Source organism: Geotrypetes seraphini, chromosome 5 (assembly GCF_902459505.1).
Source record: "Geotrypetes seraphini chromosome 5, aGeoSer1.1, whole genome shotgun sequence".
In the NCBI taxonomy this organism is placed as follows: domain Eukaryota; kingdom Metazoa; phylum Chordata; class Amphibia; order Gymnophiona; family Dermophiidae; genus Geotrypetes; species Geotrypetes seraphini.
This window is the reverse complement of record NC_047088.1, coordinates 118,516,100-118,528,615: the sequence shown is the minus strand read 5'-3', so window position 1 is coordinate 118,528,615 and position 12,516 is coordinate 118,516,100. Positions and strand designations below refer to the sequence as shown.

The following is a 12,516-nucleotide window of genomic DNA, read 5'->3' as shown; positions in this document are numbered from 1 at the left end:
TGATTCATTTCAGCTTCACCCCCTCTCCATTTTTCTGTCTCCACCCCCTCCCCTATGCTTTGGCATCTCTCTCTTTCTCTTCTCCTTTCCTTCCTTCCTACTTCACACTATGTGGTATCTCTATCTCCTCCCCTTCCCTCATGCCATGGCATCACTTCCTCCCCCTCCATGGTCTGGTATCTCCCTTCCTTTTTTTCTTTCCCTCCCTCCCATGGACTTGGCATCTCTGGTTCCTCTCCCTTGTCTTCCTTCTCCCTCCTTCCCTCTCTCTCCCCAATTGGGTGCTGCTGCTGCAGCATTTCTTTCTCCCCTTCCCTGTGCAGCAGCAGCATTTCTTCCCCTTCTCTGTGCTGCAGCAGTATTTCTCCCCCCTTACCTGTGCAGCATTTCTTCCCCCTTTGCCTGTACAGCAGTAGCATTTCTCTCCCCTTGCCTGTTCAGCATTTCTTCCCCCACTTGCCTGTGCAGCAGTAGCATTTCTCTCCCCTTGCCTGTGCAGCATTTCTCCCCCTCCCTGTGCAGCAGCAGCAGCAGCATGTCTCACCCCTTGCCTTTGCAGCATTTCTACCCTCCCCCTTGCCTGTGCAGCAGCATCAGCATGTCTCCCCCTTGCCTGTTCAGTGTTTCTACCCTCCCCCTTCCCTGCCCAGCATTTATACCCTCCCCCTTCCCTGCCCAGCATGTCTGGCCGGTTCCCCTGCTGAAAGCCGCAGGCATCTACACCTCACCGATCCGCGGCTGCATCAGAAGCCTTCTCTCTGACATCGTGATGTCAGAGAGAACACTTCCGATGCAGCCGTGGATCATGCAAGGAGCGGACACCCGCGGCTTTCAGCAGGGGAGCCGGCCAGAAGCTGAACAACACCAGTGAGCACCTGTGGACACCCCTGTTTACTGCCGCTGCTGCTGGTTAAGGAAAGGCAGCAGTGGCAGAATAGGGAGGGTGGCCAGCTGTGTACCCCCTTGGGGTGTGCACCCGGGGCAGACTTCCCCCCCTTGGTACGCCACTGCATCATAGTTAAGCTAAAACCATCCTTCGTAAGTCCTATAAGCACATAAAATGAAATCTGCATGACACAATAATCCCGGATACAATTCCGGCCGAGCTTCACCAAAACACTGGCAAACACATTAAATCCCAATAACCAGTTAAGAGTATTCTTGTCTACCCTATCTGTCTTCTTCTTACTGTCTTCTTTACTACTGTCCTTAGTTTGATTCCCCTCTTTGTCTCTGGATAAAAGAGTAAACAAATCAATAAATTTTCCCTGCAAAATTTTTCACTTCCACTTGGGCGAAATGTGACAATCTAAAGGGGCAATGGCACATAAAGTGTGACCTTGTCAAGAGATTCCTGGTGCCCCACCCTCAGTTATGACCGCCCCCCCCCCTCCCAAGACAGTCCTACCATGTCCAGTAACCACCTCCTCTGAAAAGGAGGAAGAAAACTGGGAAGAATCAGTCGAATTTGAAGACTCCCACACTGCTAAAGGAGCAGCCCTCCTGTCACTTCTGCCACTTCTCTACATCCATTCAGTTAACTACTTATCGCAAGTGCCTGAGAAATTTTTTATCATGCAACTCTTGCGCAAAGTGACATACAGGAAGGTTGGGCAGATAAGACACTTTTAACGTTAAGTTGAGAGGTTATAATATAGAGACCATAAGTCTCCAGGATACTAGCCACATCTTATTAATTCACTGTTTTTCACATTTTTCAGTGTACTTTAGAATAAAACAGCAGGAGCAGTTCTCAAGCTATTAACGCTGAACAAGCACATCCCCTGAAGAAGCCGTCCAGGAGTGGAAAGGACTGGCCCAACTTCTATTGGGAGCAATCTAAGTGCTTCATTTTGCTCATTGAAATTTAATGGTTAATAAGAAAAGAATACAAAGAAACAACACAAGTATTCTTTAAATGAATGTTAAATTAAGTTCTATACTGACAATAGAATGCCTGCAATAGTTAATGTTTACCACATGCACAGAAATTTAATTTTAAAAAAGACACAAGAAAAAGAGAGAAAAAGCACTGGGGTTTGTTGATCAGTGATAATGTTCAAGGCCCTTTAAAAGTGTTTTAATAAGCAAATCTTTCAAGCACTTGGGCGTTTGAGGTCTTTTCCTGGTTTGAAAAGCTATGGTATAGAATATCAAAAGTAACTCAGAACAATTTATATCATTACCTTTTTAACATTGCTATATCTCTACATTATCTCCTTCTTTTACTAAGGTGTGCTAGCTGATTTAGGGCTCCTTTTACAAAGGTGCGCTAACTGCTACCGCCTTCTCTTGAGCAGGCGGTAGTTTTTCAGGTAGTACGAGCTATAGCACATGCTAATCCAGTGCGTGCGCTAAAAACGCTAGCGCACTTATGTAAAAAGAGCCCCTAGCACGCGCTAAATGCTACTGCGTCTGCATTTAACACATGCTAATATTTAATATGTTAACAAAGTAAACTAAATATACTGTATAGACACCATACAGATTGTAGGAAAAAAAAACCAAAAACCAACCTTTGGGAATGGACGATATTATAAGCACTTTTCAATGCTATCCTTCCAACAGCTCTTAGTAGTATCTTTACTTCGTTTTTAGGGGTTCTAACTAGCTAGGGTCTTTAACAAGTTACTGTATTCCTTTCTTCTCTCACCTCCTAGATGCTCTCCTTGAAAAAAGAATGACACTTTTATATCATAATAAACAAAATATAACTAGCCTGGATGATAAATGTCCACAGTTACCCCTGTAAGAGATATTAAAACACATATTCATGAAAGACAGTGGTGTTTTTCATTTCAGTTCTGCATTCTGATTGAACAGGAGTTACCAGACTAAATATTATAATTAATATATAGATGATTGCAACTCATCAGTGCAATATTCAGAGGAAAATAGGAAATTAAGGGGTCCTTTTACAAAGGCGCGGTAGCGGTTTAATGCGCAGAATACCATGCGTTAAACCACCTGCCGCGCTAGTACCTAATGCCTCAATTGATGAGGCGTTAAGATTTTAGGCTGCCACGGGGGTTAGCGCGTGATAAAATGTCCGACGCGCTAACCCCCGTAGCACGCCTTGATAAAAGGAGCCCCAAATCTTAATTTAAATGAATAATTTATTTTTCTGAAATTCTTAGGCTGATAAATCAATCATGTTAATGAAGTGAGTTTTACTTTAGTTTAAAAATCATCGATTTACAAGAAATTCTATAGTCTCAAGACTATAGAATATCTTGCAATTCTTTGGTAGAAAGCATGTTGGTTTACTCAAGTTTAACATTTAAGAAAAAGAACAGATTAGTCATTATCTATCTGTAGTTTCTGTTTTAAATATTTGCTTTGGTCACTACTCTTGAGCTTGCCTCCTCTTTTTCATTCCAGTGGAAACAAGAATCTGGTGATTAAAGGCTGGCAGAGAAACCTTCTCCAAAAGTAAACAACATTGTTTAGAACTCTTCCCTTATGACTTTAAGACTCCACTGATATACCCTATGAACAAGAGAACCAACTTTAGTTTTGATCTGTGTAAATTCATAGTGCTGGTTTTTATTATTTGTGAAGATTATTTGCCAGAAAAAAGGGTATTTACCTTGGAACTGAGATCTCCTATATTCTGACAAATCATTTAATTATTTCTGAAAAATGTATGATGCTATCACCATCATACAGTATATATATGGCCAGAGGTGTGGAATGAAACATTTTGATGTAATTTTATGGTGACTAGATAGGAGCTCTTGTCTTAAGACCAAAGAGGCATACATGCAAAAATGAGATTCTCTGTTATAAAGAAAGTGCAAATACATTCTTGCCATTTTTATTTCATCTGAGTCTACACACTTGATGAGGGTTGTTTGGGCCCCAAATTCAAGAGAACTGGCTTTCTTATTTTTTAGTTTATTCATTTGCTTTGTTTTTATAACTGATTATTTCATATTTAAACTAATTGATTCTTCATGAGAATTATATAGTCTAACACAACAACACTTTAATTTTAGGGTAAAGACAAACCAATTAAGAAATAAGGTACCATTTACTGATGTGCTATAGAGAATTATGCATGAAAGAGGTAAATCTATAAAGTATGCACTAAAATTTACACACTAGTACATGTGTAAATGTTGAGAATGTATTCAAATGTATATGCCAAATAAATACCTGTTCACTATTATGTAAATACACTCATATTTATGATAGCGTGATTTTACAGGGGACATGCACATGGGTGTAATCTAATTGCAGCATGAATAGGGTATACATTTATGCTTGCAAGTTAAAGAATATATAAGTTATGTATATATCACCGACACTTTGACATATAGCAGCTCTGTGGCTAATAAGAGTGCTTGCGCCTAAGGGCCTACTTTCCTTCATAAAATATGCACCCATCAGGTACTTTCTACGTGCCTATATATAAGCACACTGGTATAGAAATATCCTTACAGTGTTTATATAAAACATTTGTTAATTGAGATTTCATTAGACCAGCATCATCTAATAATGAAATATGATGATACAAAAGCAAAAGCTGTCTCTGTAGCCAGAATGAATTATGGAATAAGTTAGTTGGACAGTAATGGATGATAGCTGACAAAAGATGCTGTGGAGACTGATATTTCTGATGTAGACTTTATTGATAATTCAGCAAGATAATTCACAAAGTGGCATGTGAGGAGGACCCAACATGATCCATGTTTCGACCAAAATGTCTTTCTCAGGGGTCCTATGGTTAATAATGTATGTATAAGCATGTATAATATGCGATCTGATGATCAAGTGATGTGTAATTAATGAATGATATGGGTGATAAAGGATGTGTGAAGTGCACATGTAAAAAATAATAATAATAGAACATGACCAGTAATATGTCTAAGCTTAAAGTCTCCAGATAATATGATGATTAAAATGTGTGGCAAGAGAAAATGTGTTACAAGAAAACTGGTGAATGTCATAAATCTTAAGGCTCCATAACAGTATGATGAGAGGGAATGGGATTAGGACCTCTCTCACACACTATAAGTGGTGTGTGAGAGAAAGAATTGTTGGGTGCATACCCAAGGGAGTCCTTCCAAAGATCTTGTGGATTATGCAATCAAATATATTTCTAAAATAAGGAAAGTGTGGTACTGAGCCAAAATATAATGAGATGGCCAAGGGTAAGGAAATATCATTAAATCCATGATAAAACCAAATGATATATAAAAAAACAAATAATATCTATAAAATAGCAATGGATCGACCGCATAGGAGCCTAAACGCTCAATTTGTAAACCTAATATCTTAATCCTTCTAAACCAAAAATCAGAGTCTAAAGAGAACGTATCACATATAAAGAGAATGTGTCACATATAAAGACCAAACATTATATTAGTGGCTTTTATTCCGCCATTACCTTGCAGTTTAAGGCGGATTAGAGGTTATCTGGATAATTCCAGAAGAGATTACATAGCTGAGCAGTTTACTTTTGTGGATTAAGATACTTCCTGTGGAGTTAGTTTGTCTTGATGGATTTCTTGATTAGTAGGGTTTTAATTTCTTTTCTAAAGGTTTTGTAGTGTAATAGTATATAATCATTGTGCCAGACTTTGCAAGGAAGACTGCTAACATACATAAGGAATTTTTATTGCTTCGACCTCAACTACAATGTATGGGAGCAACATATGACCTTTTTTATCCGGCAATCATGAGGGTTACTCATGAAAACTGTACTGTTAAATATGAAGATCCAAATAAACTACTGAGTTACATTCTCAACAGAATGAGCTAATGTCTTAAAGATGGTAACTGTCTCCTTTAATGAACTTTCTTAAGTTTGGATTAGTTGAAATGGAATGGAAATTGATTTATGCAGTTACTAAAGAGACGTTAGAATGGAATACTAAAGATTCAAAAAGTATGGCACAGAATTCTGCTATATTTGGAAATGGCCGTGTTCTTCACAATTCATCTATCAACAGGGATACATTGGAGCTCTGAGGATTTTGATGACTTAATTCTTGGCAGTGAAATACAATTGAAGTGTGTTTGTGCGAGACTCATATATAGGGCATCCTTTGGCAATAGTACTGTTAAATGACAGTAAAGTCCAGGATAGAGATTAGGTCTGCCGGACATTCCTCTATCTGGGTGATAGCTTTCCTGAAGTTTGAAAGCAACTTAAGCATGGTGGTTTTGCTCAATGACTTTCACCAAGTGCTTTATAGGAAGATCGGGACATGATTGCAGCACTAGCTCTCGATACCCTAGAACCTGCAGAAGGATCACAGTAATTGCTTCCCATACTCGTGCAGCTGATGAATAACACAACCTAAAGACACATAAGGTCACAAATCGAATGAATATGAATATCCTTAAAAAAAAATACAGCTTTATAGAAGAATGCTCATACTTTTACAATGAAACTTTAATTTATTTAGTAATATGTTAATATGATAGATGCTGATGGACCTGTGACCCATAGTGAATTAGAAGGCTTCGGGGATATTACTGAATGATGGCCGCTGACGTGAACTGTAGAAAACATAGATAATATTCTTATATATATTGACTTATAAATTGGTTAATAGATGATTTGGTTCAATGAAAAGTAGATTGATATAAGAAGGTTACAGGATTTTAAAGATCTTAGTGGAATAATTTCATAATTCAACAAGCAAATGAATGATTCTTTATAAATTGATTAATCTAATTAGGTCATTATAAATTTTGATTTTGGGATGCAATGAAAGGTATGGTGTTTAAACAGGGATACTGTATTGTGATATAATATTTTGCTAAGTTATTTTTCTTTTAAACAAATGAGATTTATGGGGTCTTATAAATATAGATGTTATGTTTCTTTATTAAGGATTTGATAGAGTAATTTCCATAATAAAGTAAATAAATTAATTATTCATTGTAATATAGAATGAACTACTTAAATAGTCATAATATCTTGATTCTGTGCTACAATGGAAAGATTGGTGGTTTTTATAATAGGTATATATTATATTTAAGTCACTTAAGTCAATTTTTATAGATAAATATAGTTTGTTTGATATAATTCAAAATATGGATATTACTTTAAATCAGTGGTTCCCAAACCTGTCCTGGGGGACCACCAGCCAGTCAGGTTTTCAATATATCCCTAATGAATATACATGAGAGAGATTTGCATACCTGTCACTTCCATTATATGCAAATCTCTCTCATGCATATTCATTAGGGATATCTTGAAAACCTGACTGGCTGGGGGTCCCCCAGGACAGGTTTGGGAACCACTGCTTTAAATGATTAATTAGAATAAATGAATTTAAATTGAAAATGATATTTTACTGGATTAATGTTTTATGGATATATTTAAAGTTAATACTATAATAGTCTTTGAGATCAAGGGCTCCTTTTATCAAGGTGCGCTATGGAGGTTAGCGCGTCAGACATTTCATCACGCGCTAATCCCCACAGCAAGCCAAAATACTAACGCCTTGTCAATGGAGGCGTTAGCGGCTAGCATGGCAGGTGGTTTAACGCGCAGTATTCTGCATGTTAAACCCCTACCATGCCTTGATAAAATGACCCCTAAATGTTTCATCTATTATTAATGTCCTCATATGTTGTATGATCAATTAAACATTTTTGGATTAAAGTCACAATGAAATTAGATTGTATTAAGATTAAGATATAACTTATGAATTAAGCTAATTTAATTAAAAAAAAAGTTTTTTTAGTATGAATTAATATGATGAAATAAATGTTGTTTGTGCTGGTATATTTATATCTAATTAATTATAGATTTAATTAATATGATATAATACAATACAGTATATTTATTTGAAACAATTTATTTAAGTTAATTAATATGTTATAATATAGAATCTCTTACTTGTTTAGTATGAAGGGGTATTTAATGTTTAATTATAAATCTATCAATTGATTTAATAGGCCTAATGATAGTATTATAAAACAAATGATGATATTGTTTATATTATTGTTATGATTATTATTAATTATTATTAAGGGAAATCAGAGGTTAATATGATAAATTACCTGGGAGAGCTTCTGATTGCTGGTCTTGATGTGTGTTCTCAAGCAGTCATATTATATATGGGGTGGGGGGTGGAGAGCTTGGGTTTATAAATGGGGGGGAAATGGATGTGTATTAGGTATAATAATTTATGTTTATTTTAGGTTTCTTGTATTGGTACCTTATGAAAAATATATTGTAATGTCTTTGAAAATATATTCACTAAGGGCTCCTTTCATCAAGGCGTGCTACGGGGTTAGCGCATTGGACATTTCATCACATGCTAACCCCCGCGGCAGCCTAAAATCCTAATGCCTCATCAATAGAGGTGTTAGGTACTAGCACGGCAGGTGGTTTAATGCGCGGTATTCCACGCGTTAAACCGCTTCTGCGCCTTTGTAAAAAACCATTATCTTTCCTGAAACGGCAGGGGGCAGATATATATTTTATTCAAGAGACCCATTTATCTGCAGTAGAATCAAAAAAATTAGAGGGGGATTGGGTTAAAAAATGTTGTGATGCCCCTGCTTTTAGAAAAAAGCTGGAGTTGCTATATTGGTACATAAACAGTGTTTAGCGACATTTAACATGATATCTATGGATCCGTTGGGAAGGTGGATTCAAGTGGAAATGATCTCAGGGAAAGATACCTTGTTGCTGTTTAATATATATGCACCTAATTCAAACCTGGCTGAATTTTTTAAGAATCTTCAAAAATTGATTTTATCATCATCCGCCTCTAGTATAATACTGACAGGGGACTTTAATGCGGTAATGGATCCGATATTGGATAAAAAAAACTAGTAAATTATTCAAATTGTTAGGATTGGATAATTTGGTAAATTCTTGTATTTTAAAAGATATCTGGAGGATTCTTCATTTCAATGATCGGGAATTTTCATTTTGCTCCCATGTACATAAATCATTTTCAAGAATTGATTATATATTTGTATCAGATAATTTAGTTCAAAAGGTAAAAAAGGCAGCCATAGATCCAATTATTTTATTGGATCATGGGGGTGTCTGGTTTGAATATGATATAGATGGACAAGAGAATAATAGACCTGTGTGGAGATTCAATAATACATTGCTGGTAGATTCCAACTTCATAGAGGAATTTCAGTCGAAAATGAATGAATTTTTTCAGATTAATGCTTCGGAAAAAATATCTATAGAAACATTATGGGATGCCTTTAAGACTACCATGAGAGGACATATAATTTCATATTCATCATATATTAGAAAACAACTAAATAAAGATTTTTTTTCTTGGAGCAAAATATTAACGATTTGCAGTTAAAATTGAAGTCAAATTGGGATCCTAATACAGTGGTACCTCGGTTTACGAGTGCACTGGTTTGCGAGTGTTTTGCAAGATGAGCAAAACATTCACAAAATCAGCACCTCGGAAACCGAGCTTGCCTCAATTTGTGAGCAGCACCCCCATGATCTAGCACCCTCCCCCCGCGATCCAGCATCCCCACCGCTCGTGTCACACTCCCCCTCCGCAATCTAGCATTGCTTACCCCCATCTGGCACCGCCACCAATGCACAGGACAAGCCGGTGCCAGTGCCCGAAGATCTGCATGAACTCGAAGGCCTTGAGCATGCGTAGATGCTCAAAGCCCAGCAAACAAGAAGACCCAGATCTTCAGGCACCGGCACCGTATGTCCTGTGCTTCGGTGCCAGATGGGGGTAAGCAGGGTGGGTGCTGCGGGATGCCATATCGTGGCAGGGGGTAGGGTGCCGGATCACGGGGGGATGGCGGATTATGCGGTGGGGGGGCTTTGTGAGCAGGGGGAGCAATGCCGGTTCTCGGGGGGGTACAGAGCAGTGCCGTTGGCCTCGGGGGGTGGGGGTGGGTAGGAATGTATCAAGCGAGTTTCCCTTAGTTCCTATGGGGAAACTCGCTTTGATATACGAGTATTTTGGTTTATGAGCATGCTTCTGGAACGAATCTGTACTTATCAGGCCCTTTTAAAAGCAAAATATAGATATAATGAAATTTCTTCTCAGTTAGCTATAAAACAGTTGGTATCTCATAAGGCTTTGTATTATGGAACTTCGAATAAAGCGGGAAGATTACTGGCTAATTATCTTAAAGCAAAAAAGAGAAAAATAAACATTATGGCTATTATAGATGAGAATAAGGTAATTCATTCTCAAACTGATAATATACTAAAACAATTTTTGAAATTTTATACAAGCTTGTATTCTTCTGAGCATTATTTAACTAAAGAGGAAGAGGGGTTAGAATTTTTAAAGTTGATTGAGGGACCTAAAATTCCCGAACATGTGAAAGGAAATCTAGAAGCACCTATTTCACAAAAAGAAATACAATCTGCATTGAAGTCCCTTAGAGTTGGATCCGCTCCAGGTGGTGATGGTTTTACAGCAGAGTTTTATGCATCATTTCAAAATATTTTGTTATCTCATCTACTAAATTTATATCAGGATCAACTGAATACTGGTTGTATTACAGGTACTATGGCTGAATCTTTAACTATTGTTTTGCCAAAGCCAAATAAAGATCCCTTGTTGGTTTTGAATTACAGGCCGATTTCTTTGAATAATGTGGATGGAAAATTATTAGCTAAATTATTAGCTTTACGTTTAGCTAAGGTTCTCCCTTATGTTATTGGTATCCACCAAACAAGATTCGTTGCTCATAGACATTCTTCAAATAATACTAGATTGGCCTTTCATATGCTAAATTTGACAAAAGGAATGGATGATCTGGCCTTTTTTGTATCCTTGGATGCAGAGAAGGCTTTTTATCGAGTAGAATGGTCCTTCATGTATCAGGCTATGGATTGGTTTGGTATTGGTTCTGGATTTATACAAATGATTCAAACCTTGTATAGCTGCCCTTCTGCCAGATTATATATAAATAATACTTTTTCAGAGCGGTTTTGTTTGGAGAGGGGAGTTAGACAGGGGTGTCCGTTATCTCCTCTGCTGTTTGATATTATTCTGGAACCTTTGTTATTGGCTATTCAACAAGCAGAGAAGATTTGTGGTATTCCTTATGTGGGTCGGGAATATAAAGTCTCTGCATATGCAGATGATATTTTGCTTCATTTGAGAAATCCTGAAACTACCATTCCACATTTACTTGATTTGATTAACAGATTTTGGAAATTCTCTGGTTACAAAATAAACTGGAGTAAATCTGAGGTTCTTCCATTAAATGTACATTGTGTAAAAGGATTATTTGAGGCATTTCCTTTTATTTGGAAAGAAGATGGTATAAAATATTTAGGGATATGGATAAAAAAGTCATTGGAAGAAACAATGAAAATAAATGAAAAGTCTTTATTGTTAAAGGTCATGGAAATGTGTGAGCAATGGAACCCTTTACATTTGTCTTGGTGGGAGAGAGTTCAAACGATCAAAATGATGATCTTGCCAGTGGTTTGTTGCCAAATGGGTATGTTGCCAGTTTATTTTCAGGGGTCTTTTTATAAAAAGTTAAATAGTATTCTGGTGAAATTTATTTGGCTTGGGAAAAATGCAAGAATTGTTTTAGTATCTTTACAAAAACCAATTGCGGAGGGTGGGGTAAATTTTCCCAATTTTTATAATAATAATAATAATAACTTTATTTTTCTATACCGCTACAATCTTGCGACTTCTAGGCGGTTTACATTCAAGAGAGCTGGACATTCAGCGAGTTACAGTATGCAGATAGTCAGAGGAAATACAGAGTACATCAACTTTAAGAATGCAAAAATATAAAAAAGTACAGTACGCTAATACATTTCCGAGAGGACCTGTTAGGAAAAGGTCGCGAATTACAAAAAATACACCAAAAATTACAATGTACAGTTTAAGAATTTTCTGAAGGGACATATTAGAAGACATGTCCCGAATTGTACAATACTGTTTGATTAGGATTTCAGAGGGGGGGGGGGGTATATTGGGAATGAGAAAAGAAAGAAGTGTTCGGTGAAAATTCTGTATCATCAAGCCTATATAATGCGTCAAGGTATGTAATGGATCCTCCCTAAGCTCTTGGAACATCAGCCGGATTGGTTATATCTTGAATGGAAGATCATGTCCCTTATGCGACTATCTCATATATTAAATATCAGAATACCTAGCTATGCCAAGGACAACGTAATTTTATTGGACACATGGAAAACAATTAAATTTATTGATAAATTAACAGATGTTCCTATAATGAAATCTACTTTGCAGTCCTTATGGTTAAACTCCAAGATTCACATAGGCGGTGCTGGGATCGCTTGGAAGAATTGGATGCAGGCAGGTATTAGGACATTAGATGATGTTATACAGCTGCAACAATCATTTGATATTTTAAAGTCTCAACAATATAGGTGGTTGCAGTTGAAGCAGGTTATTCAGAGTGGGTTCCCCGAATGGAAAAATTTAAAAACTTATTTTAGCTTGCAGATCCTTTGCTATCAAACAGATCTAGTAGGACATCAGGCTGCCCAGTGGTACAAATTGATTTCTGGATTTTTAAATTAGAAGCCCAAAAATAGTCTTA

The 12,516-nt window shown here is 37.0% G+C and overlaps 1 protein-coding gene across 7 annotated transcripts in view; it reads right to left on the bottom strand.

Moving 5' to 3' along the window:
* The window catches only part of COL6A3 (collagen type VI alpha 3 chain), a 1,265,605-nt gene that overhangs the window by 1,184,799 nt on the left and 68,290 nt on the right, over positions 1 to 12,516 (bottom strand). The window lies entirely within an intron of this gene.